We start from the raw sequence: 27,648 nt of genomic DNA on the forward strand, positions 1-27,648 counted from the left end.
GGCTAATAGTACTGCAAGTACGGCATTCATTCATAAAACACTGCCAGTACCGCCCCGATCCACCCTGTAGGAGGACCTGACCCGGGGTGACGTTTGCTATAGCCCTCTGAGCAGATTGAAGCAATATATTACAAGAGGAGGCACAGTGGGGATGGTGAAAGAGCAACGCCTCATAGCAGAGATGCAGCACCTAAAGCACCTCCCCAATGTATAACTGTAACATTGATATAAGTCCATAGAAAGAACACTACTCACATATACTTACCTGAAGGATCTGGACACCTGAAGGGAAATAAATGATTAGTTGCTCATTAGCGAGACTGCATAATTACCTACCTATATGGGCCATAGCGGAGTGATGACTGAACTGAGACTGTGAGAGATAGTGTATGCCGCTACTCCGAAGTACTGATCATCCTAAAATAAAACAGAGACGGAGGTACATCTTTATTCTCAATTATACTAATAAAACATTAACATTGTCTCTATTAACTATATGCATTTCAACAAGTAAAAGTGAGGCCCTCCACCACCCGAGTATCCAGGAGTGGGTGGTGCTTCTATAGTGACTCTTGCCTAGAATAGAGCAAAAAATCCTTAGTTGTCAGACGGAACGGGACCCGGATAAAGAGTGTAATCCAAAGAGCGGATACAAACCCTAGACTTGTTATCCTAGTTTATGATTCTGTAAGACTACGGTCATCTCCAAGACTTCCTACTTAACTGATGGGGATCAACTCACGGTCAAAAAAAGGGGTCTAGACATTGGACTGAGGGTGGTATTGTAAAGAAAGGGAAACGGCACCGGTGCACCATTTGAGGAATATATTTGCAAATATATAAGTTATTGGAGTTAATGGTAGTAAGGGAATTTCCTCTGACATTATATTGAATGTAATGTACTGTTGTAATTGTTTATTCTCTCTGAAACTATATTGAATGTAAATTACTGTGTTGGTTGGTTAATGAACTCAATATACAGTAAAAGAGTGTGTCATAAATAAAATCAATTGAGGTGTATATTCTATTGTATTATTACTATTTATACTTATATCTGTCTTCACAACGGATAGACCAAGGCGGAGTCATTCAACAAGATCGTCAGGCTGTGCTCATTACAATCGGCTGCTGAAGACACACCCTTCACCAATAAGGAAGTAGTGAAATCGTAGTTTACTACAGGGTTTTCTCAAACTTCCCCTACAACTACGGTCATACATCGTAAAATAAAGGTTTGAGTGGAGGCACTGACTTTTTTCGAGGAACATCCCAGTCCTAGGGAGGGCTACATTTGGAGGCACTGCTGAGATCCCTAAGATATACTAGCCCTCTGGACGGTGATGGAAGTCATACTGGAGAAGGACATCCATGCCTGGTGTCAAGAACAAGGCGTAGATCCTCGCCAAGGTATAAGCATAGTGGGCAACTTTGAAGGCATCGCAGATGACAAAGTGATTAAAGAAGTACAGAGATTATGTGGGATAAAAAATCCTTGCATAGTTGACAAGTGGAAGAGTGCCAATGGCGATACATGTGCCATATTGATAACCAATCAGGAATAGCTGGACTCCGCATTGATTCCTGCAAAAATATTAGTGGAAGGGGTACCCGGCAGAAGATGGCAAATAATGTGGCCTAGTGAAATTGGAGAGACCGAGGGAGAAGCCCAGGTAGCCATTAATGATAATAGAATGGAGAGGGTTGAGGGAAACCATCAGAGCGCGGGGGATAGTTCTCTGCCAAGAGCCACTACGAGTACGATTACGCATGAACCTGTAGAGCCACAAGTGGAGGCAGTAATGGATAAAATGGTCAGCCACTTTGTATGCTGGCACTATGAGGGAGGATATAGAAGGCTCAGAGTTTTCTCTGGCATAACACCAGTCCCCACAGGAGAAGAAGGATACGACGCTTGGAGAGAGGCAGCTGTGCAACACTCTGAAGAGTGGAGGTGTCCGGAGCACATAAAGAAGCAAAGGATTGTGGAAAGCCTGGGGGGTCCTGCCATGGGCATCATCCACGCTACACGGAGAAGCAATCCTAGCGCCACCTTGAAGGACTATTTCAACGCCCTGGATTATTCTTTTGGAACCCTAGAAGACGTAGGGGATTTCTTGGCTAGACTAAATCAGACCTACCAAGAGCCTGCTGAGACCCTCACTAATTATATCTACCGTCTAGATAAGATACTATATAAATTGATGGACAAAGGAGGGATTGAAGCCTCTGAAATTGATGAGAAACATTTAAAGTATATTCTGCGGGGGGCTTTGACAAATAATCCGGTTGCTCAACGGCTGTGGTGTAGTGTCGTCGGGGCTCGACCCCCAACCTTAGGTGCATTAATAAAGGAAGTAAAGTTAGAGGAGGTTCAAATTGAAAATAGAGAGAAGAGCTTTAGAAAAGTGAAGGTTGTGCTACCTACCCCAGAAGGACCCACAGAGAATGAGAAATTGTACAAGCTACTGGAAGAACAAAATAAAAAACTGGACCAACTGATTACACTACAGAGTAGCACTTCTGGGACAGCCACTCGCGGGAGGGGTAGAGGATATTCCAGAAGACAAGACAATTGCAATTATATTCTTTATTATCGATGTGGACAATTGGGACACCGATCGTTTGAGTGTCCTCAGAATGGGAACTATGGAAGAAGTTCTAGTACACGTGGAGATCAGAGTGAAAGATCGCCGGAAAACATCGAAGGGGCATTGGTGAACCCCGCACCGACTCCCCAACAATAGTAGTGAGTGCAATGGGGGGTGTCCAGTGGCCAGAAAACATCCCTGACAGAATGCTGGGGAAGGCCCCGTTGATACAAGCTTTCATCAATGGACAGGCCTGTGAGGTTCTATTAGACAGCGGTTCCCAGGTATCCATAATCTTTGAGAGCTGGTCCATAAACATTTATCGGATATACCTATACTACCAGTAGATGGGCTAGCGATCTGGGGGTTGAGCAACCAAAAATACCCCTATTTGGGCTATGTGGTGACTTACATTGAATTCCCTCCGTTGTTAGCAGAGCATTTCGAACCTATACCCTTAGTGGCACTGGTGTGCCCGGATCCCCCGGGAGACAGAGAGACGGTTGCAAATATTGTTGGGACTAATTCCAACTTATTTAAAACACTGGCAAAGTGGTGTTTAGACCAAGATCACGAACTTAACTGCTATCCCAGTGTGAAGTCGTTCATGGTTCATCCTAATACCCTGAAGGATGATATTACTTCTGCGAGACAAGAGACGGAGTCGGAAGATACAGCTGAGGAACGCTTTCTCGCTAAAATTCGAAAGTGTTTTTTTTAAGGAAGTGATATTAGTTTACGGGAGCAAGACCAATTAATAGAAGAACTGCAAACTAGACAACAAGTTTTTTCAATAGATGAGTGGGAATTGGGAACGTCTGTAGGTGTAGAACTTCGGATTAATTTGAATGATACCACGTCGTTCCGTGAGACGTCTCGCCGGCTAGCCCCAGCTGATTTTGACGATGTGCGACAGCATTTAAAGAAACTACTGGAGAATCATGTAATAGCCGATTCCGAGAGTCCTTATGCCTCTCCCATCGTAGTGGCCCGGAAGAAAAATGGAGACATACGGTTATGCATCGATTACCGTACCCTAAATAATCGAACGGTTACCGACCAGTACACGGTGCCCAAGGTAGAGGAATCGCTGGACTGTTTACAAGGGAGCCATTGGTTCTCCGTCCTGGACATGCGATGCGGGTACTACCAGATACCGATGAAGCCCGAGGATAGAGCCAAAACAGCCTTCATCTGTCCTATCGTATTTTTAGTTCCTCAAAATGTCTCAAGGGGTCAAAGGGGCCCCTGCGACGTTCCAACGAACAATGGAGCAAACGGTGGGGGATATGTGTTACAGAGAGGTTCTGGTCTACTTGGATGATATTATCGTATTTGGGAGGACTCTTGAGGAGCATAATGCCAGGTTGATGAAAGTACTAGATAGGCTTCAGAAGAAAGGTCTCAAACTATCCGTCGATAAATGTAGACTTTGTCAGACCAAGGTCAAATATCTGGGACACATTGTCAGTCGGGAAGGAATATCGACTGACTGATCCAGACAAGACTGAAGCAGTTCGGGAGTGGCCACGCCCAAAGAATTTGAAGGAACTACTGAACGTTCATTCTTAGGGTTCTGTGGCTACTATCGCCAGTTTGTACCACAATACTCCAGTATAGCTCGACCGCTCACTGAGTTGACAAAAGGCTATCCGCCCGTGAAATATGGAAGAGGGTCTAGATCGATCAAAGACAAGCCTGAGTATTTCAAAACACAGGAGGAGTTCGGAGATCAGTGGAACAGCCTATGTGAGGATGCTTTTCTTCAGCTAAAGCATGGATTAACCCACTCTCCAGTCCTTGCGTATGCCAATCCCGAATTGCCTTACGAGCTACACATAGATGCGTCGTTTGATGGATTGGGAGGAGTTCTGTATCAACAGCAGCAAGGGCGGATACGACCGGTAGCCTATGTTAGCAGAGGATTGTCAATCAGTGAAAGGAAATATCCGGTACACAAGTTGGAGTTTCTGGCGTTAAAGTGGGCTGTGGTAGAAAAATTCCACGACTATCTCTATGGAGTACATTTCACAGTACATACGGATAACAACCCGCTGACTTATATAAATTCCACGGCAAGACTAGATGCCACGGGGCATCGGTGGCTGGCGGCTTTATCCAACTACCACTTCACACTGAAATACCGTCCGGGGATTAGTAATATCGATGCGGATGCTCTCTCTCGATTATCGAATCCGGTTGCAGAAAGTAGTAATGACAAGTGGGTAGAAGTTCCTGCACCTGCAGTACAAGGATTGTGTCATCAAATAATCAATATGCGGGGTAAGCCACAGGAGGTAGTAAGTTCACTGGGAGCGTCAGGAACTGTTCTACCATTCATGTACTGTTGGATATCGCAGGCAGAAATGAGGGGACTGGATATCTTGTCTCATGACCAAATTCGAGAGGCCCAGAGGCGAGACCCAGATCTAGCAGCTGTCATTACGATTCTAAATACTCAACAGGGAATGATTAATAGTCCTCCGTTATCTAACAAATCTCAAGCATTGCTGCGACAAAGGAGGAAGCTAACCTTCAAGCAGGGAATATTGTACCGAGAGACTAACACCCCTTCTGGGTATCTACGGCAGCAACTAGTGCTTCCAACAGTATATATCCCTATGGTATTACTATCGCTACATGACACCATGGACATTTGGGATGTGATAAGACTCGAAATCTTGTGGCCGAGAGAGTATACTGGCCCTTCATGAAAGGAGACATCGAAGCTTATTGCAAGAAATGTCGGAATTGCATATTGAGGAAATCCCTTCCTGCGCCATCTGCCAAATTAGTGAATATGGACAGTTCGGGACCCTTGGAGTTAATCTGTATAGACTTCTTGTCTTTAGAAGGGCTCTCCGGAAGAGAAAGCAACATTATAGTAGTGACCGATCATTTTACACGGTACGCTGAAGCGTATGTTACAATTGACCAGAAGGCAATAACCTTCGCTAAAACGTTATGGGAAAAATTCTTTGTGCATTACGGGTTGCCGGCTCGGATCCATACCGATCAAGGAAGGGATTTCGAGAGTAAACTGATCAAAGAACTATGTATATGTTGTGGAATAAAAAAATCAAGAACTTCACCATACCACCCACAGGGAGACCCTCAACCTGAACGGTTCAATAGAACCCTCCTTGATATGCTAGGGACTCTCAATGCAAAAGACAAAGTCCAATGGAAGCGACACGTGTGTCAACTAGTTCATGCTTATAACTGTACAGTAAGTGATGCCACAGGATACTCTCCCTATGTACTGATGTTTGGTCGGGAGGCACGATTGCCAGTAGATATTTGCCTCGGGACTAGAAACACTCACCCTCGCCCTACTACACAAACTCAATATGTGCAGCGGTTGAGGAAGGAGCTAAAAGAGGCTTATGATGTTGCTCATAGAGCGTCTATAAAACAGGGCGAAAGGAATAAACGCAACTACGATAAGAAGGTAAAAGAACAGGTTTTGCTCCCCGGAGATAGGGTACTGGTTAAACGTCTTGGGGCTCTTCGATGTCAGAAGTTAATTAATCGATGGAAAGAGACTCCGTTCAAGATGATCAAGCAATTGCCGGGCATCCCAGTATATCAATTAGCACCAGAGGACGGGGATGGTCCAGTAGTTACGTATCATCGTCATCATTTATTACCCATTCGACAAGATATTTTGTTTGACTCTACATCAGATAGAAGGGTGGAGTTAAACAAGAGCCAAGAAGATAAGACACTAGATCAAGGGATGGACAACACCACCGAGACCATAAATTCTGTTGCTGAGGTAACCCCTACTGATAATAATAAAGAGTCAGGGTACTTTTATAGTGATGTCCCCTACGTTTCGTGTCCTCATGAGTGGGATGAAGAAGAAAGTGGCTCTGGGGTAGTTAATTCTACAATGAACTCAGGGATAGACATAGGACCAGTCCTTTGTGAGAAAGGAAAATATTACAGAGAAATTGAAAATGAGATTGAGTATGGAAATATCGTAGAAGACAATTCAGAGATAGACTCGGAGACCGGGGTCAGAAACCCCATAGACATGGGACTACCTATGCCACAGCGAGTGCAACCCAAAAGATCACATAGGCCCCCCATGGTACTAACTTATGATAGTTTGGGGACTCCTAGTATTGAGCCCCGAGTTGTCCACCACACTATGGTGACACCATGGCCGTATTTTGGGTGTGATAATATGTTAAAGAATGCTGATGGTGACATGCAGGTGTAGCAATGCTGTTCACATGTCACCAGGGGGAGAGATGTAAGAAGTTTTAATATAAATGGTTATAAATGTTTATGAAAATGTATAATAGTATATACAGTAGGTGAAACTTTGTTATTATAGCTACTGTATTCATGTAATTATATCCAATGCTTATAATATATGTATGTGGGGTTGGAGGAGACTACTAATGGAGTAGGTCGTTGAGGGGCTCGAGGGCCGGGGAGACACGCGGGGACGCCGCGAGGAGAGAGAGGGTCGGCTGGGGAGGAGAGGAGGTGCGTCAGAGGGGGAGAGAGGAGCGGAAAAAAAGAGACGAGAGACGGGACACCAGCGTCCTCCGGTACCCGCACCGAGAAGCCCGGATAGATGCGAACCGCTGATTACCTGGGAGTTATTGCCGCTACACTATCCGCTTCAGGGGATTGCCGGTGATCGCAAACTACAGCCAGGAGCGGTAACGGAAGATAGCCGCTACTGATCGCAGCCGCTCAGCCGCCCGTTGGATACCGTAGGCGGCTACTCTCTGCGGACACTGACACCAGCTACTGACTGCGGAGGCAAGTTCACCATTCCGTGACTTCGGAGCTGGGGGAGCACGAACTGATTACTGCGGGCTGCCCTATCTAGATGGTAACAGGCTGACACATAATAGAGGGGTGGTGCCTAAAAGGAGTAGGGCTCGGCTAATAGTACTGCAAGTACGGCATTCATTCATAAAACACTGCCAGTACCGCCCCGATCCACCCTGTAGGAGGCCCTGACCCGGGGTGACGTTTGCTATAGCCCTCTGAGCAGATTGAAGCAATATATTACAAGAGGAGGCACAGCGGGGATGGTGAAAGAGCAACGCCTCATAGCAGAGATGCAGCAGCTAAAGCACCTCCCCAATGTATAACTGTAACATTGATATAAGTCCATAGAAAGAACACTACTCATATATACTTACCTGAAGGATCTGGACACCTGAAGGGAAATAAATTATTAGTTGCTCATTAGCGAGACTGCATAATTACCTACCTATATGGGCCATAGCGGAGTGATAACTGAACTGAGACTGTGAGAGATAGTGTATGCCGCTACTCCGAAGTACTGATCATCCTAAAATAAAACAGAGACGGAGGTACATCTTTATTCTCAATTATACTAATAAAACATTAACATTGTCTCTATTAACTATATGCATTTCAACAAGTAAAAGTGAGGCCCTCCACCACCCGAGTATCCAGGAGTGGGTGGTGCTTCTATAGTGACTCTTGCCTAGAATAGAGCAAAAAATCCTTAGTTGTCAGACGGAGCGGGACCCGGATTAAAGAGTGTAATCCAAAGAGCGGATACAAACCCTAGACTTGTTATCCTAGTTTATGATTCTGTAAAACTACGGTCATCTCCAAGACTTCCTACTTAACTGATAGGGATCAACATACGGTCAACAAAAGGGGTCTAGACATTGGACTGAGGGTGGTATTGTAAAGAAAGGGAAACGGCACCGGTGCACCAACTGAGGAATATATTTGCAAATGTATAAGTTATTGGAGTTAATGGTAGTAAGGGAATTTTCTCTGACATTATATTGAATGTAATGTACTGTTGTAATTGTTTATTTTCTCTGAAACTATATTGAATGTAAATTACTGTGTTGGTTGGTTAATGAACTCAATATACAGTAAAAGAGTGGGTCATAAATAAAATCAATTGAGGTGTATATTCTATTGTATTATTACTATTTATACTTATATCTGTCTTCACAACGGATAGACCAAGGCGGAGTCATTCAACAAGATCGTCAGGCTGCGTTCATTACAATCGGCTGCTGAAGACTCTACCGTACTGTAGAGCCTCTATGCGGCCGCGTACAGTACCTCGCATGTGTGTTGGGCCGGCCCTTTGTGTGCATGGTATATATGCCTATACATACTGCAGAAAAGGCAACTTGCAGGGAGAGGATTAAAGGAGGGGCTGCTACATCCAGAGGACAGAGTTATAAGGCAATTGTACTGTAGGTCAGGAAGGGGGGAGGTCACACTTATAAAAGTGATTACCCTGTACAGACTAAACACATACTGCATAATAGTGTGTGACACACTGACACTACACTTACCATTTTCCGTGTGCGTTCAGGTTGAACTTCTGCCTGCAATTTCATCCTTCAGCCTCATGCCCGGGCAGTCAGTGTGTGCGAGTGGGGATTGGCTGAGTGACTGTGAGTGATGTGTCACTCAGCCAACAGGATCACAGCAGACCCTGCAGAGGAGTTCCTGCACAGATTAGGAATCTCCTCAGCGTTACAGCAGCAGGACAGTCCATTGGGCGCAGCACAGCAGCTGATGTACTGAGTGCTGGATACAGCTTGTCCCTGACCAGTCACCCGCTGACCTTGCATTGGCTACGCCCCCGATGATGGTGGGCGGAGCTACAGGCCGGGAGTGGGACACACAGAGGATTTACCAGCAGCCCAGCCAGAATCTGAATGAGCCATAACTGTTCTGTTGCCTGATGAAGGGGCGGAGCGACAGTCGGGACCGGGGGCGGAGCATAGGATGCGGGCCAGACTCCTGGAGCATAGACAGGAGGATTCAATCATGAGGACAAAGTGACAAGTCAGACCCCGCAGAGTTTAAGATAGGCCGTGCGTGGGGTGGTTGGGACTTCTGCAGGTCGGTTTGGGGTCCTGTGGGCATATTTTCAAAGGGGGGCCTGGAGCTGCAGCTCCGCCCCATTGTTAATCCGGCCCTGGTGGCGCCACCCCGTGCAGCCTCCACAATTTAATTGCGGACACATCGATTAAAAGTCGACTACTGCCTGCGCAGCCTGGCTGTGCTGGCAGGTGGTCCAGCTCCATTTTTCTCTCTCGGAGCGGCTGCATGTGACATCACACAGCTGCCCCAAAAACACTCCCGACACAAACCTGTTTTGCATGGCATGCCCCCTTGATGCCGCATCGCCATCTACCGAACACCCGCCACAGTCAATTATCTTGCAGACGCATCCTTTGGGGATGCGCAGCCAATATGAATGACTGCACAAGCATGATGCGGCCACTGCACATGCGCAGTTTGCCTATGTATGTTAAACTCAGTGGTGGGATTCAAATAAATTAACAACAGGTTCTATAGAATTATAGAATAAAAAGTAGGCAATAATTACTGTTAAAATAAAAGTCAAAATAAAGTAAAAAATATACTTACAAGTAATACTTCCTCCTTTCTTGTAACATTCCATGCATTTATACGCACAACAGCTGAGTTACACCGTCACGAACGATGCTCCAACTTCTTCAGGCCAGTATCCCTCATCATATGTCCAGTTCCCCCAGCATCCCCCATCAGGTGTCCAGTAGTCCCCCCCAGTATCTGTCGTCATGTGTCCAGCCACGCGCAGTCACACCCGGCCCGCCAGCACAGACCGCAACAGGGCCGAGCGTCTCTGTGTAGCACTGCAGAGTTCCTCCGCGCCCAGCCCACCTTCTCTCAGCATCTTGACATGCTTACTGCGCATGTCAGGACTCAGGACACTAGTGAGAGGAGGAGTCAGCAGGCCAGGGCCGGACGTGGAGGAACTCTGCAGTGGTACACAAACAAAGATGCTCGGCCCTGTTGCGGAATTTCTAATTATTTTAAATAAACATTTTAAATGCCAGTGTTAATATATACTGCGGACGCAAGGCGCATCTTATTACCATATATGATAAAAGTGTGCTGAACGTTGCAGCACTATGGTGGTCATTCCGAGTTGTTCGCTCATTGCCCATTTTCGCTATGCTGCGATTTGTTGCTAAATGCGCATGGTACGCAGCGAGCATGCGCTTAGATATTTAACTAAAAACTTAGTGGTTTTGCTGTTGTTCGTGTGGCGCTTTTTAGTCGCACTGCTGATCGGTGAGTGATTGACAGGAAAGGGGCGTTTCTGGGTGGTAACTGAGCGTTTTCCGGAAGTGTGCTAAAAAACACAGGCGTGCCAGGTAAAAATGCAGGAGTGGCTGGAGAAACGGGGGAGTGGCTGGTCAAACGCAGGGCGTGTTTGTGACGTCAAACCAGGAACTAAACGGACTGAGGTGATCGCAATCTAGGAGTAGGTCTGGAGCTACTCAGAAACTGCAAGGAAATATTTATTAGCAGTTCTGCTAATCTTTCGTTCGCTATTCTGCTATGCTAAGATACACTCCCAGAGGGCGGCGTCCTAGCATTTGCAATGCTGCTAAAAGCAGCTAGCGAGCAAACATCTCAGAATGACCACCTATATCCCTTAAGAGAAAGCAAGCAGTCGCACACATGGTATTACTGAGGTCCAACGCTCAGAGATATATGTATTTGATATAAAAAGTTATGCATACAAAATAACATATATAAATATGGTTACAGAGTTACAGTTATAAAGAAGCAGTTGCAGTTACATAAGAATCAGTTACAGCCAATATACATACACTTAGTTTCACTGGAATCAGGCAGCCAGTCATCAGGTAGGAGACTTCTGATAAGGGTGTGTGTGTGTGTGTGTGTGTGTGTGTGTGTGTGTGTGTGTGTGTGAATGAGAATGTGTGTGTGAGAGTGAGAATGTGTGTGAGAGTGAATGAGAATGTATCAGTGTCCCTGCCTGCTTCTGGGTCCCTATTTTTATACAGTAAAATAATGGGTGTATACATCAGTGGGTTTCATCTTCTTCCATTGGTCCAGAGGCCAGACCTCTAAAGAACTCGACGGCTCATATGACAGTGTGAGGGCTTTTGTCCTATGTTGCAAACACATGTGTTTGCCCCCAGGGTCATGCTGTGAGGCCAGTTTCAAGTCTCAGACAGTCCTTTGTATTCATACATTTGGTCATAACTAATCGTTGCAATGTGCTACAATTTACCCATTGCTATCAAATTAATCCACACATTCTCCTGATCATTTTGACACTAAGCATGATATAATTAACTTGTTCCTGTCACAACTGAGGGCCTGAACTGACGGGAGGCAGCCTCAGTTGTAGGGGCTGAGATGTAACGGAACCTGGGAGGTTGTATCAGACCCCTAGACATGTAAGTAACATGTAGAAGAAATGCCCGAAGGCGTGAACACGACAACCAGGGTAAAAGTCAATGATGTTTATTTATGACAAACTCCGTAACACAGCAGCAGTAAAAGAAAACATAAAAATCAGCAGAGGATAAATACTAGAGATGAGCGGGTTCGGTTTCTCTGAAACCGAACCCGCACGAACTTCATGTTTTTTTTACGGGTCCGAGCAGACTCGGGTCCGAGCAGACTCGGATCCTCCCGCCTTGCTCGGTTAACCCGAGCGCGCCCGAACGTCATCATGACGCTGTCGGATTCTCGCGAGACTCGGATTCTATATAAGGAGCCGCGCGTCGCCGCCATTTTCACACGTGCATTGAGATTGATAGGGAGAGGACGTGGCTGGCGTCCTCTCCATTAGAAATTAGATTAGAAGAGAGAGAGAGATTGTGCAGAGTCAGACAGAGTTTACCACAGTGACCAGTGCAGTTGTTGTTAGTTAACTTTTATTTATTTTAATATAATATATCCGTTCTCTGCTATATCCGTTCTCTGCCTGAAAAAAAACGATACACAGCAGCAGCCAGTCACACAGTGTGACTCAGTCTGTGTGCACTCAGCTCAGCCCAGTGTGCTGCACATCAATGTATAAAAGGCAAAGCTTATAATAATTGTGGGGGAGACTGGGGAGCACTGCAGGTTGTTATAGCAGGAGCCCCCAGGAGTACATAATATTATATTAATTTAAAATTAAACAGTGCACACTTTTGCTGCAGGAGTGCCACTGCCAGTGTGACTAGTGGTGACCAGTGCCTGACCACCAGTATAGTAGTATATTGTTGTATGTATTGTATACTATCTCTTTATCAACCAGTCTATATTAGCAGCAGACACAGTACAGTGCGGTAGTTCACGGCTGTGGCTACCTCTGTGTCGGCAGTCGGAACTCGGCAGGCAGTCCGTCCATCCATAATTGTATTACAATATATACCACCTAACCGTGGTATTTTTTTTTCTTTCTTTATACCGTCGTCATAGTGTCATACTAGTTGTTACGAGTATACTACTATCTCTTTATCAACCAGTGTACAGTGCGGTAGTTCACGGCTGTGGCTACCTCTGTGTCGGCAGTCGGCAGGCAGTCCGTCCATCCATAATTGTATTATTATTATAATATATACCACCTAACCGTGGTTTTTTTTTCATTCTTTATACCGTCATAGTGTCATACTAGTTGTTACGAGTATACTACTATCTCTTTATCAACCAGTGTACAGTGCGGTAGTTCACGGCTGTGGCTACCTCTGTGTCGGCAGTCGGCAGGCAGTCCGTCCATCCATAATTGTATTATTATTATAATATATACCACCTAACCGTGGTTTTTTTTTCATTCTTTATACCGTCGTCATAGTGTCATACTAGTTGTTACGAGTATACTACTATCTCTTTATCAACCAGTGTACAGTGCGGTAGTTCACGGCTGTGGCTACCTCTGTGTCGGCAGTCGGCAGGCAGTCCGTCCATCCATAATTGTATTATTATTATAATATATACCACCTAACCGTGGTTTTTTTTTCATTCTTTATACCGTCGTCATAGTGTCATACTAGTTGTTACGAGTATACTACTATCTCTTTATCAACCAGTGTACAGTGCGGTAGTTCACGGCTGTGGCTACCTCTGTGTCGGCAGTCGGCAGGCAGTCCGTCCATCCATAATTGTATTATTATTATAATATATACCACCTAACTGTGGTATTTTTTTTTCTTTCTTTATACCGTCGTCATAGTGTCATACTAGTTGTTACGAGTATACTACTATCTCTTTATCAACCAGTGTACAGTGCGGTAGTTCACGGCTGTGGCTACCTCTGTGTCGGCAGTCGGCAGGCAGTCCATCCATCCATAATTGTATTATTATTATAATATATACCACCTAACCGTGGTTTTTTTATACCACCTAACCGTGGCAGTCCGTCCATAATTGTATACTAGTATCCAATCCATCCATCTCCATTGTTTACCTGAGGTGCCTTTTAGTTCTGCCTATAAAATATGGAGAACAAAAAAGTTGAGGTTCCAAAATTAGGGAAAGATCAAGATCCACTTCCACCTCGTGCTGAAGCTGCTGCCACTAGTCATGGCCGAGACGATGAAATGCCAGCAACGTCGTCTGCCAAGGCCGATGCCCAATGTCATAGTACAGAGCATGTCAAATCCAAAACACCAAATATCAGAAAAAAAAGGACTCCAAAACCTAAAATAAAATTGTCGGAGGAGAAGCGTAAACTTGCCAATATGCCATTTACCACACGGAGTGGCAAGGAACGGCTGAGGCCCTGGCCTATGTTCATGGCTAGTGGTTCAGCTTCACATGAGGATGGAAGCACTCAGCCTCTCGCTAGAAAACTGAAAAGACTCAAGCTGGCAAAAGCACCGCAAAGAACTGTGCGTTCTTTGAAATCCCAAATCCACAAGGAGAGTCCAATTGTGTCGTTTGCGATGCCTGACCTTCCCAACACTGGACGTGAAGAGCATGCGCCTTCCACTATTTGCATGCCCCCTGCAAGTGCTGGAAGGAGCACCCGCAGTCCAGTTCCTGATAGTCAGATTGAAGATGTCAGTGTTGAAGTATACCAGGATGAGGAGGATATGGGTGTTGCTGGCGCTGGGGAGGAAATTGACCAGGAGGATTCTGATGGTGAGGTGGTTTGTTTAAGTCAGGCATCCGGGGAGACACCTGTTGTCCGTGGGAGGAATATGGCCGTTGACATGCCAGGTGAAAATACCAAAAAAATCAGCTCTTCGGTGTGGAGGTATTTCACCAGAAATGCTGACAACAGGTGTCAAGCCGTGTGTTCCCTTTGTCAAGCTGTAATAAGTAGGGGTAAGGACGTTAACCACCTCGGAACATCCTCCCTTATACGTCACCTGCAGCGCATTCATAATAAGTCAGTGACAAGTTCAAAAACTTTGGGTGACAGCGGAAGCAGTCCACTGACCAGTAAATCCCTTCCTCTTGTAACCAAGCTCACGCAAACCACCCCACCAACTCCCTCAGTGTCAATTTCCTCCTTCCCCAGGAATGCCAATAGTCCTGCAGGCCATGTCACTGGCAAGTCTGACGAGTCCTCTCCTGCCTGGGATTCCTCCGATGCATCCTTGCGTGTAACGCCTACTGCTGCTGGCGCTGCTGTTGTTGCCGCTGGGAGTCGATGGTCATCCCAGAGGGGAAGTCGTAAGCCCACTTGTACTACTTCCAGTAAGCAATTGACTGTTCAACAGTCCTTTGCGAGGAAGATGAAATATCACAGCAGTCATCCTACTGCAAAGCGGATAACTGAGTCCTTGACAACTATGTTGGTGTTAGACGTGCGTCCGGTATCCGCCGTTAGTTCACAGGGAACTAGACAATTTATTGAGGCAGTGTGCCCCCGTTACCAAATACCATCTAGGTTCCACTTCTCTAGGCAGGCGATACCGAGAATGTACACGGACGTCAGAAAAAGACTCACCAGTGTCCTAAAAAATGCAGTTGTACCCAATGTCCACTTAACCACGGACATGTGGACAAGTGGAGCAGGGCAGGGTCAGGACTATATGACTGTGACAGCCCACTGGGTAGATGTATGGACTCCCGCCGCAAGAACAGCAGCGGCGGCACCAGTAGCAGCATCTCGCAAACGCCAACTCTTTCCTAGGCAGGCTACGCTTTGTCAGTGGCGTCACAAGGCGGGTGCGGGGGGTGCGGCCCGCACCCGGGTGTGACACCTGGAGGGGGTGACACCAAATGTCAGCTCCTCCGCAGTGACAGGAGCCAGGTGCTGCAGTGTGAAATTCCGCTACAGCACCCGGCTCCTGTCATAGCAGAGGAGCCGACAGCACACAGAGACCGTCTCTGGGGGAAGCCCAGCATCTCCGGAGATGCTGGGCACGCCCCCAGAGTGACGATCCCGGTATCCCCGCAAAGCCACGCCCCCTAGCTGTAAGGCCACGCCCCCTTTTTGCCGCGATCGCGGCAGTACATCAGGGGTGCGCACCGGGTGTCACCACACCTGGTGACGCCTCTGCGCTTTGTATCACCGCTTTCCAGAATACGCACACAGCTGAAAACCTCTTACGGCAATTGAGGAAGATCATCGCGGAATGGCTTACCCCAATTGGACTCTCCTGTGGATTTGTGGCATCGGACAACGCCAGCAATATTGTGTGTGCATTAAATATGGGCAAATTCCAGCACGTCCCATGTTTTGCACATACCTTGAATTTGGTGGTGCAGAATTTTTTAAAAAACGACAGGGGCGTGCAAGAGATGCTGTCGGTGGCCAGAAAAATTGCGGGACACTTTCGGCGTACAGGCACCACGTACAGAAGACTGGAGCACCACCAAAAACTACTGAACCTGCCCTGCCATCATCTGAAGCAAGAAGTGGTAACGAGGTGGAATTCAACCCTCTATATGCTTCAGAGGTTGGAGGAGCAGCAAAAGGCCATTCAAGCCTATACAATTGAGCACGATATAGGAGATGGAATGCACCTGTCTCAAGTGCAGTGGAGAATGATTTCAACGTTGTGCAAGGTTCTGATGCCCTTTGAACTTGCCACACGTGAAGTCAGTTCAGACACTGCCAGCCTGAGTCAGGTCATTCCCCTCATCAGGCTTTTGCAGAAGAAGCTGGAGGCATTGAAGAAGGAGCTAACACGGAGCGATTCCGCTAGGCATGTGGGACTTGTGGATGCAGCCCTTAATTCGCTTAACAAGGATTCACGGGTGGTCAATCTGTTGAAATCAGAGCACTACATTTTGGCCACCGTGCTCGATCCTAGATTTAAAACCTACCTTGGATCTCTCTTTCCGGCAGACACAGGTCTGCTGGGGTTGAAAGACCTGCTGGTGACAAAATTGTCAAGTCAAGCGGAACGCGACCTGTCAACATCTCCTCCTTCACATTCTCCCGCAACTGGGGGTGCGAGGAAAAGGCTCAGAATTCCGAGCCCACCCGCTGGCGGTGATGCAGGGCAGTCTGGAGCGACTGCTGATGCTGACATCTGGTCCGGACTGAAGGACCTGACAACGATTACGGACATGTCGTCTACTGTCACTGCATATGATTCTCTCAACATTGATAGAATGGTGGAGGATTATATGAGTGACCGCATCCAAGTAGGCACGTCACACAGTCCGTACTTATACTGGCAGGAAAAAGAGGCAATTTGGAGGCCCTTGCACAAACTGGCTTTATTCTACCTAAGTTGCCCTCCCACAAGTGTGTACTCCGAAAGAGTGTTTAGTGCCGCCGCTCACCTTGTCAGCAATCGGCGTACGAGGTTACATCCAGAAAATGTGGAGAAGATGATGTTCATTAAAATGAATTATAATCAATTCCTCCGCGGAGACATTGACCAGCAGCAATTGCCTCCACAAAGTACACAGGGAGCTGAGATGGTGGATTCCAGTGGGGACGAATTGATAATCTGTGAGGAGGGGGATGTACACGGTGATATATCGGAGGGTGAAGATGAGGTGGACATCTTGCCTCTGTAGAGCCAGTTTGTGCAAGGAGAGATTAATTGCTTCTTTTTTGGGGGGGGTCCAAACCAACCCGTCATATCAGTCACAGTCGTGTGGCAGACCCTGTCACTGAAATGATGGGTTGGTTAAAGTGTGCATGTCCTGTTTTGTTTATACAACATAAGGGTGGGTGGGAGGGCCCAAGGATAATTCCATCTTGCACCTCTTTTTTCTTTTCTTTTTCTTTGCATCATGTGCTGATTGGGGAGGGTTTTTTGGAAGGGACATCCTGCGTGACACTGCAGTGCCACTCCTAGATGGGCCCGGTGTTTGTGTCGGCCACTAGGGTCGCTTATCTTTCTCACACAGTCAGCTACCTCATTGCGCCTCTTTTTTTCTTTGCGTCATGTGCTGTTTGGGGAGGGTTTTTTGGAAGGGACATCCTGCGTGACACTGCAGTGCCACTCCTAGATGTGCCCGGTGTTTGTGTCGGCCACTAGGGTCGCTAATCTTACTCACACAGTCAGCTACCTCATTGCGCCTCTTTTTTTCTTTGCGTCATGTGCTGTTTGGGGAGGGTTTTTTGGAAGGGCCATCCTGCGTGACACTGCAGTGCCACTCCTAGATGGGCCCGGTGTTTGTGTCGGCCACTAGGGTCGCTAATCTTACTCACACAGCTACCTCATTGCGCCTCTTTTTTTCTTTGCGTCATGTGCTGTTTAGGGAGGGTTTTTTGGAAGGGACATCCTGCGTGACACTGCAGTGCCACTCCTAGATGGGCCCGGTGTTTGTGTCGGCCACTAGGGTCGCTTATCTTTCTCACACAGCTACCTCATTGCGCCTCTTTTTTTCTTTGCGTCATGTGCTGTTTGGGGAGGGTTTTTTGGAAGGGACATCCTGCGTGACACTGCAGTGCCACTCCTAGATGGGCCCGGTGTTTGTGTCGGCCACTAGGGTCGCTTATCTTTCTCACACAGTCAGCTACCTCATTGCGCCTCTTTTTTTCTTTGCGTCATGTGCTGTTTGGGGAGGGTTTTTTGGAAGGGACATCCTGCGTGACACTGCAGTGCCACTCCTAGATGGGCCCGGTGTTTGTGTCGGCCACTAGGGTCGCTTATCTTACTCACACAGCGACCTCGGTGCAAATTTTAGGACTAAAAATAATATTGTGAGGTGTGATGTGTTCAGAATAGGCTGAAAATGAGTGTAAATTATGTTTTTTGAGGTTAATAATACTTTGGGATCAAAATTACCCCCAAATTCTATGATTTAAGCTGTTTTTTAGGGTTTTTTGAAAAAAACACCCGAATCAAAAACACACCCGAATCCGACAAAAAAAATTCGGTGAGGTTTTGCCAAAACGCGGTCGAACCCAAAACACGGCCGCGGAACCGAACCCAAAACCAAAACACAAAACCCGAAAAATTTCCGGCGCTCATCTCTAATAAATACAGTTCCTGGGTTCTACAGGATGGCAAGGGCCACAGGGCTCTGGTAGTGTGAGATAGTTCTTATAATCTTCTAGTTGGAAAGTCCTTACCAGGCCCGACTGTAGCAATGGAGATAGCCCAGGATCGTACCAGCTGGTGTTCCAGGAAAAGCTGGGCTGCTGTGGATACAACGGCTGCTGTGGGTACTGGCTGGAACCAGACTGATGTTGGCATGGAGTGGATACTGGCTGAAACCAGTTAAATGATAAATGTAGCTTGAGAGCGATGAAATATGAAGTGATGTTTGGAGTTTGAGAGCGGTGAAATAATAATGCCGGTGATAAATGATAATCTGTAGAAAAGGGTACCGGCACTTTAAGAAGAGCTGATCTCTGCTGGAAGCTGATTGCTGTAAGCAGGTGGATCTGTAGCTGGAAGCAGATGAATCCAAATGGATAGGAGAGTCAGGCTACACCGCAGGTGGAATGCTGGTGCGGGTCTCTTTAGTGGAGGTTTGGAGATAGGAACTGGAACCTGGAAAACAACCACAGGAGAGAGACAAACTGGAACAAGGTTTGACAACCAAAGCACTGACGCCTTCCTTGCTCAGGCACAGAATACTTATACCTGCAGCAAGGAAGGGATTGGCTAGGCAATTATGCAGATTAACATTGCAAACAGTAGATTGGTGGAAATGAACAGATGACAGAATCCAAGATGGCTGCGCCCATGCAGACACTTGAAGGGAAGATTGGTTTGTAATCCATGTGGGAATTAAAACAGTAATGGCGGCGCCGGCCACAGGAGACAGGAGACGCCAGACTGATAAGTGCACATTTAACCACGCGGGCACAGCGGAGGCCGCGGCTGACGTAATCACCACTCTGACACTCTGCATGCAGAAACTCAGGAACAGCGGCGGAGGCCGCGGGAGACGCCATTCCGGATGTTACAGGCGTTGCGGTGACCGCGTCTCAGAGTGACAGGAGAGGAGGCAGGAATGTGGACATCAGTATGACAGATGGGATCTGGTCCTGGAACGCTGAGCCAGCCTTAGAAGGCATCTGAAGGGTAAGTAATGGCGTCCAGATACCCGGATCGTGACAGCACCCCCCCCCCCTTTAGGAGTGGCCCCAGGACACTTCTTTGGCTTTTGAGGAAACTTGGAATGGAATCTCCGGACCAAGGCAGGAGCATGGACATCAGAAGCATTGGTCCATGAGCGTTCCTCAGGGCCGTAACCCTTCCAGTCAATAAGATACTGTAGTTGACCGTAACGGTGACGTGAGTCCAGGATCTTGGCCACTTCATACTCAACGCCTCGTTGAGTTTGGACTTTCGGAGTTGGAGGAAGTGAGGAATGAAACCGATTCAGGATCAGTGGTTTCAACAGGGAAACATGGAATGTCCTGGGTATTTTTAAGAAGGGAGGTAACTGAAGTCTGTAAGCAACAGGATTGATGACTTGCTCAATTTTGAAAGGACCAATGTAGCGAGGTGCAAACTTCATACTGGGAACTCTTAACCTCAAATTCTTCGTGGATAACCATACCCGATCACCCACCTTGAGAGCAGGAACCGCTCTACGCTTCTTGTCCGCAAACTTCTTATACCTGAACGATGCCTTGAGCAGAGCTGCTCGTACACTCTTCCAGTTGTTTGCAAACTGATGCAAGGTGATATCCACTGCTGGAACAGAAGTTGCTGGGAGCGGTTGGAATTCAGGGACTTTAGGGTGGAATCCAAAGTTGGTGAAGAATGGTGTTGAAGAAGATAAGGAATGATACTGATTGTTATGACAGAACTCGGCCCAGGGAAGTAATTGAACCCAGTCATCTTGAGAGGAAGACACATAGATGCGGAGGAAGGCCTCCAAGTCCTGATTCACCCTCTCAGTTTGACCATTGGTCTGAGGATGGTAAGCCGTGGAAAACTTTAGTTTGACTTGGAGGACTTGACATAAACTTCGCCAGAATTTGGCTGTGAATTGAACTCCTCGATCTGAGATAATTTCTTCAGGCATACCGTGGAGTCGGAAGATCTCTTGTATGAACACTTGAGCCAACTTGGAAGCTGACGGAAGACCGGTGAGAGGAATGAAGTGTGCCATCTTGGTGAACCGGTCAACTACCATCCAGATGGTATTGAACTTGTTGCACATGGGTAAGTCTGTAATGAAATCCATCGACAAATGGGTCCATGGTCGACGGGGAACGGATAGTGGAACCAGTTGCCCCGCAGGCGACTGGCGGGATACTTTATGTTGGGCACACTTTGGGCAAGATGCAATAAACTCCATGACGTCCTTTCTCAGAGTTGGCCACCAATAGGACCTAGAGATAAACTCCAGGGTTTTTTGGATACCTGTATGTCCGGCAAAACGGGAAGCATGGGCCCAATGCATGAGCTTCTTCCTCAGTACCGGCTTCACAAAACTTTTCCCTAGTGGGGGCGTAGAGTCCATCCCTACCGTGGAGAATGCCAACGGATTGATAATAGGATGCTTGTCTGAAGACTCTGACTCATTTTCTTGCTCCCATGAGCGGGAAAGGGCATCGGCCTTGCGATTCTGAGAGCCCGGACAGAACTGGAGTTTAAAGTCGAACCTGGAAAAGAAAAGTGCCCATCTGGCCTGACGAGGGTTGAGACATTGTGCGCCTTTCAGATATAAAAGGTTCTTGTGGTCTGTAAGTATGGTGATTGAATGAGAAGCTCCCTCCAACAGATATCTCCACTCCTCTAGAGCGAGCTTGATGGCTAGCAACTCCTGGTCGCCAATGGCATAGTTGCGCTCCGCTGGGGAGAACTTCCGGGAGAAGAAACTGCAAGGATGTAAATGGCCATCTTTAGCCCTCTGAGATAACACCGCTCCTACTCCAACGGAGGAGGCATCCACCTCTAAGATGAAAGGAAAGTCGATGTCGGGCTGTTTCAGAACTGGTGCAGAGATGAACCGTTGTTTTAAGAGATGAAAAGCTTGCGTAGCTTCTTCAGACCACTTGGACGGGTTAGCACCCTTCTTAGTTAAAGCAGTAATAGGCGCCACAATGGTGGAAAAGTCTCGTATAAACTTTCTGTAATAATTGGCGAACCCTAAGAACCTCTGGACCCCTTTGAGGGTTAAGGGTATCGGCCAATTCTGGATTGCTTGTAGTTTCTCAGGATCCATCTCTAGTCCGGAACCGGACACAATGTAACCTAGAAACGGAATGGACTTGACTTCAAAGACGCATTTCTCTAATTTGCAATAGAGATGATTGACACGGAGACGGGACAGAACCTCTTTTACCCAAAAACGATGTTCCTCTAAATTGTTGGCAAAAATGAGGATATCATCTAGATAGACCACGACATGACGGTATAAAATGTCTCTGAAGATCTCATTGACAAAATGCTGGAAGACAGCTGGAGCATTGCTCAATCCGAAGGGCATGACGAGGTACTCATAATGTCCGTCACGGGTGTTAAAGGCGGTCTTCCACTCGTCACCCTCACGGATCCGGATGAGATTGTATGCACCTCTCAAGTCCAGCTTTGTGAAGATGGTAGCTCCGCTAACTCTATCAAAGAGCTCAGTAATCAGGGGTAGTGGATAGCGGTTCTTGATGGTAATGTCGTTCAGACCTCTGTAGTCAATGCACGGCCGCAGACCACCATCTTTTTTCTTTACGAAAAAGAAGCCTGCGCCGGCTGGAGAAGAGGAAGGTCGAATGAACCCTTTTGCTAGGTTCTCTTTAATGTATTCCTCCATAGAATGCGTCTCAGGCAGAGACAACGGGTAAGTTCGGCCTCGAGGTGGAACCTTCCCTGGAACGAGATCAATCGGGCAGTCCCATTCTCTATGAGGAGGAAGGATATCAGCAGAAGCCTTACTGAACACATCCGTGAAATCTTGATATGGAGGAGGTGGAACATCAGACGACCTGGGGGAGGAAGAACAGACAGGCAATACTTTAAACAAACATGTCTCAGCACAGGAGGGACCCCATGCCAGAATCTGCGTAGTCGTCCAATCAATAGATGGATTGTGAAGACGGAGCCATGGAAGGCCCAGGACCACAGGATGTGTGGCCCTTGGAATCACAAAAAAAGAAATAAATTCGGAATGAAGAACTCCCACTCTCAGACGAACTGGTAGAGTCCTTAGGGAAATAACTGCATCAAAAATCTTGCTGCCATCCACGGCAGTTAAGGAGATGGACGAAGGAAGTCTCTCGGTGGGTAGGGACCACCTTTTAACATAGGCTTCGGTAATAAAGTTCCCAGCTGCTCCGGAATCAAGGAGGGCAATGACGTTCCGATAACGTTGAGCAATTTGGAGCGACACTGGGAGATTACAATCATGAGGAGATGGAGAGGAGATCATTATTCCTAGCCGGCCCTCTCCTGGGCGAGCTAGGGTTTGGAGTTTTCCCGGACGTTCGGGACAGGCATTGATGGTGTGAGACGGAGCTGCACAGTAAAGACAAAGAGACTCAGAGAGACGTCTTCGGCGCTCAGCAGGAGTTAAACGGGAATGGCCAATTTGCATGGGCTCGTCTTTAGATGGTGACAGTTGGCGAGGAGGAGGAGCAGAAGATTTTGGAGCAGATGATCTTCCACGCTCAGTTGCTCTCTCTCTGAAACGTAAATCAACTTTCGTGCAGAGTGAGATTAGCTCATCTAACTTGGAAGGTAAGTCTCTGGTAGCTAACTCATCTTTAATACGCTCAGATAAGCCATGCCAGAATGCAGCATACAGGGCCTCGTCGTTCCATGCCAGTTCGGATGCCAGGATCTGGAACTGTATAAGATATTGTCCTACAGTACGTGATCCCTGGCGTAAACGGAGAATCTCAGATGAAGCTGAAGTTACCCGGCCTGGCTCGTCGAAGATACGCCTGAATGTTGACACGAATGCAGTGTAGGAGGATAGCAGGGTGTCGGACCTCTCCCATAACGGTGATGCCCAATCAAGGGCTGAGTCACTGAGAAGAGAGATAATGTAGGCAATTTTTGTACGGTCACTGGGAAAATTGCCAGGTTGTAGCTCAAACTGAATCTCACACTGGTTGAGAAATCCCCTGCAGAATCTTGGAGATCCGTCAAATTTTGCTGGCGTTGGAAGATGAAGACGTGGAGCAGAAATGGGTAAGGTGGGTGGGGTCATATCTGGAGTCACTGTGGTTGACGCACCGGACGCGTCTGATCCACGGAGGGTTGTCTGAATCCCATCCAGCCGAGTAGAGAGATCCTGGAGACAGCGGATGATGTGGCCCTGTGCAGCCTCCTGATGTTCAAGTCGGGCTGCCAGTTCTTGCATCGGCCTGGCCGCTTGATCCTGGTCTCCGGCTGGATTCATATGGTCAGTGCTTACTGTCACAACTGAGGGCCTGAACTGACGGGAGGCAGCCTCAGTTGTAGGGGCTGAGATGTAACGGAACCTGGGAGGTTGTATCAGACCCCTAGACATGTAAGTAACATGTAGAAGAAATGCCCGAAGGCGTGAACACGACAACCAGGGTAAAAGTCAATGATGTTTATTTATGACAAACTCCGTAACACAGCAGCAGTAAAAGAAAACATAAAAATCAGCAGAGGATAAATACTGTTCCTGGGTTCTACAGGATGGCAAGGGCCACAGGGCTCTGGTAGTGTGAGATAGTTCTTATAATCTTCTAGTTGGAAAGTCCTTACCAGGCCCGACTGTAGCAATGGAGATAGCCCAGGATCGTACCAGCTGGTGTTCCAGGAAAAGCTGGGCTGCTGTGGATAAAACGGCTGCTGTGGGTACTGGCTGGAACCAGACTGATGTTGGCACGGAGTGGATACTGGCTGAAACCAGTTAAATGATAAATGTAGCTTGAGAGCGATGAAATATGAAGTGATGTTTGGAGTTTGAGAGCGGTGAAATAATAATGCCGGTGATAAATGATAATCTGTAGAAAAGGGTACCGGCACTTTAAGAAGAGCTGATCTCTGCTGGAAGCTGATTGCTGTAAGCAGGTGGATCTGTAGCTGGAAGCAGATGAATCCAAATGGATAGGAGAGTCAGGCTACACCGCAGGTGGAATGCTGGTGCGGGTCTCTTTAGTGGAGGTTTGGAGATAGGAACTGGAACCTGGAAAACAACCACAGGAGAGAGACAAACTGGAACAAGGTTTGACAACCAAAGCACTGACGCCTTCCTTGCTCAGGCACAGAATACTTATACCTGCAGCAAGGAAGGGATTGGCTAGGCAATTATGCAGATTAACATTGCAAACAGTAGATTGGTGGAAATGAACAGATGACAGAATCCAAGATGGCTGCGCCCATGCAGACACTTGGAGGGAAGATTGGTTTGTAATCCATGTGGGAATTAAAACAGTAATGGCGGCGCCGGCCACAGGAGACGCCAGACTGATAAGTGCACATTTAACCACGCGGGCACAGCGGAGGCCGCGGCTGACGTAATCACCACTCTGACACTCTGCATGCAGAAACTCAGGAACAGCGGTGGAGGCCGCGGGAGACGCCATTCCGGATGTTACAGGCGTTGCGGTGACCGCGTCTCAGAGTGACAGGAGAGGAGGCAGGAATGTGGACATCAGTATGACAGATGGGATCTGGTCCTGGAACGCTGAGCCAGCCTTAGAAGGCATCTGAAGGGTAAGTAATGGCGTCCAGATACCCGGATCGTGACAGTTCCGTTCCAATAATACATATATATCTGATGTTACACTCTATTATATAAATACATTATAATGTCTGGTGCTTGACATGTTTTGTCTATGTGTAATTTATGTGTCGTATGAAATATGTGTTGAATATATCTGTGTCGCTTCTCTGTGCATTTGTGTATGCTACCATATATCCGGTGCACGCTGCATGTATGCGCACGAACAGAGTCCTCTCTGTTTGGAGTTTGTATGTTGTGTGTATATAATATTTTTTACTTCGACAGTCCACCCTTTGTCAGTAGACAATAACTGTCATAACTGTCACACTAAACATAGTTACAAATAAATATTTCAAACAATAATTGGTGACCTAGACACACGTATGTATTCATTTCAGAAATCAGACATTGACTATAGTTGGGGAAGACAGGGAAGAGGACGAGACATCCTCTATATGCGCTCGGCGGTCACAGGACCACTGGTTTGGTGTGGGACGACATTCAACCTATAGAGTGTTCTGGGACAGTGCTATAGCCTATGATGTCTGACTTGAACGAACGCTGCATACATACATGTACCTACATCTTTGCACACTGATGTTCGGATTCGATAGAGGTTTTGCTGGGTAGAGGAAGAAAACACAAACAAATCGTGAAAGAAACATATAAAATTTTCATGGTATATATTCCTATCACTCCCTGAACATTGTTTCCATTCCTGGATCGTATGCTAGGCCTGTTTCATCATTGAACAAGGATTATTATTTCAGGTAGTGTCCTTCCTAGATAACATAAACCTTCGGAGTCTGCTTCCCAGTTGTCTACTCCCGGAATGAAGACCGCTGACAAAGCACTTACATGATTTTCCACCCAATGAAGAATCCTGGGGGCTTCTGCCATTGCTGCTCTGCTCCTTGTCCCACCCTGGCGGTTTACATGAGCTACGGCTGTGACGTTGTCCGATTGGATCAGAACGGGTAGGTTGCGAAGAAGATTCTCCACCTATTGCAGGCCATTGTATATGGCCCTTAATTCCAGCACATTGATGTGTAGACAAGCCTCCTGGCTTGACCATATTTCCTTGTGTGACTGCTCCCCATCCTCGGAGGCTCGCGTCCGTGGTCACAAGAACCCAATCTTGAATGCCGAATCTGCGACCCTCTAGAAGGTGAGCACTCTGGAGCCACCACAGGAGAGAGACCCTGGCCCTGGGAGACAGGCTTATCTTCCAATGCATCTGTAGATGGGACCCTGACCACTTGTCCAGAAGGTCCCACTGAAAAGTTCTTGCATGGAACCTGCCGAACGTAATGGCCTCGTAGGCCGCCACCATCTTTCCCAATACTCGAGTGCATTGATGAACTGTCACTCTTTTTGGTTTCAGCAGGTCCTTGACCATGTTCTGGAGTTCCTGGGCTTTTTCCATTGGGAGAAAAACCCTCTTTTTTTCCGTGTCCAGAACCATGCCCAAAAATGACAGCCGAGTTGTCGGAACCAACTGCGATTTCGGTAGATTTAGAATCCAGCCGTGTTGCTGTAGTACTCTCAGGGAGAGAGACACTTTAGTAACTGATCTATCGATCTTGCCTTTATCAGGAGATCGTCCAAGTATGGGATAATTGTGACCCCCTGCTTCCGCAGGAGCACCATCATTTCCGTCATCACCTTTGTGAAAATTCTCGGGGCCGTGGAAAGCCCAAGCGGCAACGTCTGCAACTGGTAATGACAATCCTGTACAGCGAATCTCAGGTACGCCTGATAAGGAGGATAACTGGGGACATGAAGGTATGCATCCTTTATGTCTAGTGGCACCATAAAATCCCCCCCCTTCCAGGCTGGAGATCACTGCCCGGAGAGATTCCATCTTGAATTTGAACCTCTTCAAATATAGGTTTAGGGATTTTAGATTCAGAATTGGTCTGACCGAGCCATCCGGCTTCGGGACCACAAACAGGGTTGAATAAAACCCTTTTCCCTGTTGCCCTAGGGGAACCTTGATAATCACCTGCTGTTGACACAGTTTTTGTATGGCAGCTGAAACTGTTTCCCTCTCTGGGGGAGAAGCTGGCAAGGCCGATTTGAAAAATCGGTGTGGAGGCACATCTTTGAACTCCAGTTTGTAGCCTTGGGATACAATTTCGATCACCCAAGGATCCAAATTCGACTGAACCCAGACCTGGCTGAAGAGACGAAGACGTGCCCCCACCGGTGTGGACTCCCACAGCGGAGCCCCAGCGTCATGCGGTGGATTTTGTAGAGG

General features: G+C 47.2%; 1 long non-coding RNA gene across 1 annotated transcript; it reads right to left on the reverse strand.

The window, feature by feature from the left end:
* Nucleotides 1-340: 340 nt before the first annotated feature.
* LOC134943787 (uncharacterized) lies at nucleotides 341-8,991 on the reverse strand. The gene is made up of 3 exons (XR_010181754.1): nucleotides 8,912-8,991; nucleotides 7,831-7,911; nucleotides 341-417 (listed from the first exon to the last, which is right to left on the reverse strand). It is a non-coding gene; the product is annotated as an uncharacterized LOC134943787 (long non-coding RNA).
* Between the last annotated feature and the right edge of the window lie 18,657 nt (nucleotides 8,992-27,648).

This window comes from Pseudophryne corroboree, chromosome 7 (genome assembly GCF_028390025.1).
Source record: "Pseudophryne corroboree isolate aPseCor3 chromosome 7, aPseCor3.hap2, whole genome shotgun sequence".
NCBI classification, from domain to species: Eukaryota; Metazoa; Chordata; class Amphibia; order Anura; family Myobatrachidae; genus Pseudophryne; species Pseudophryne corroboree.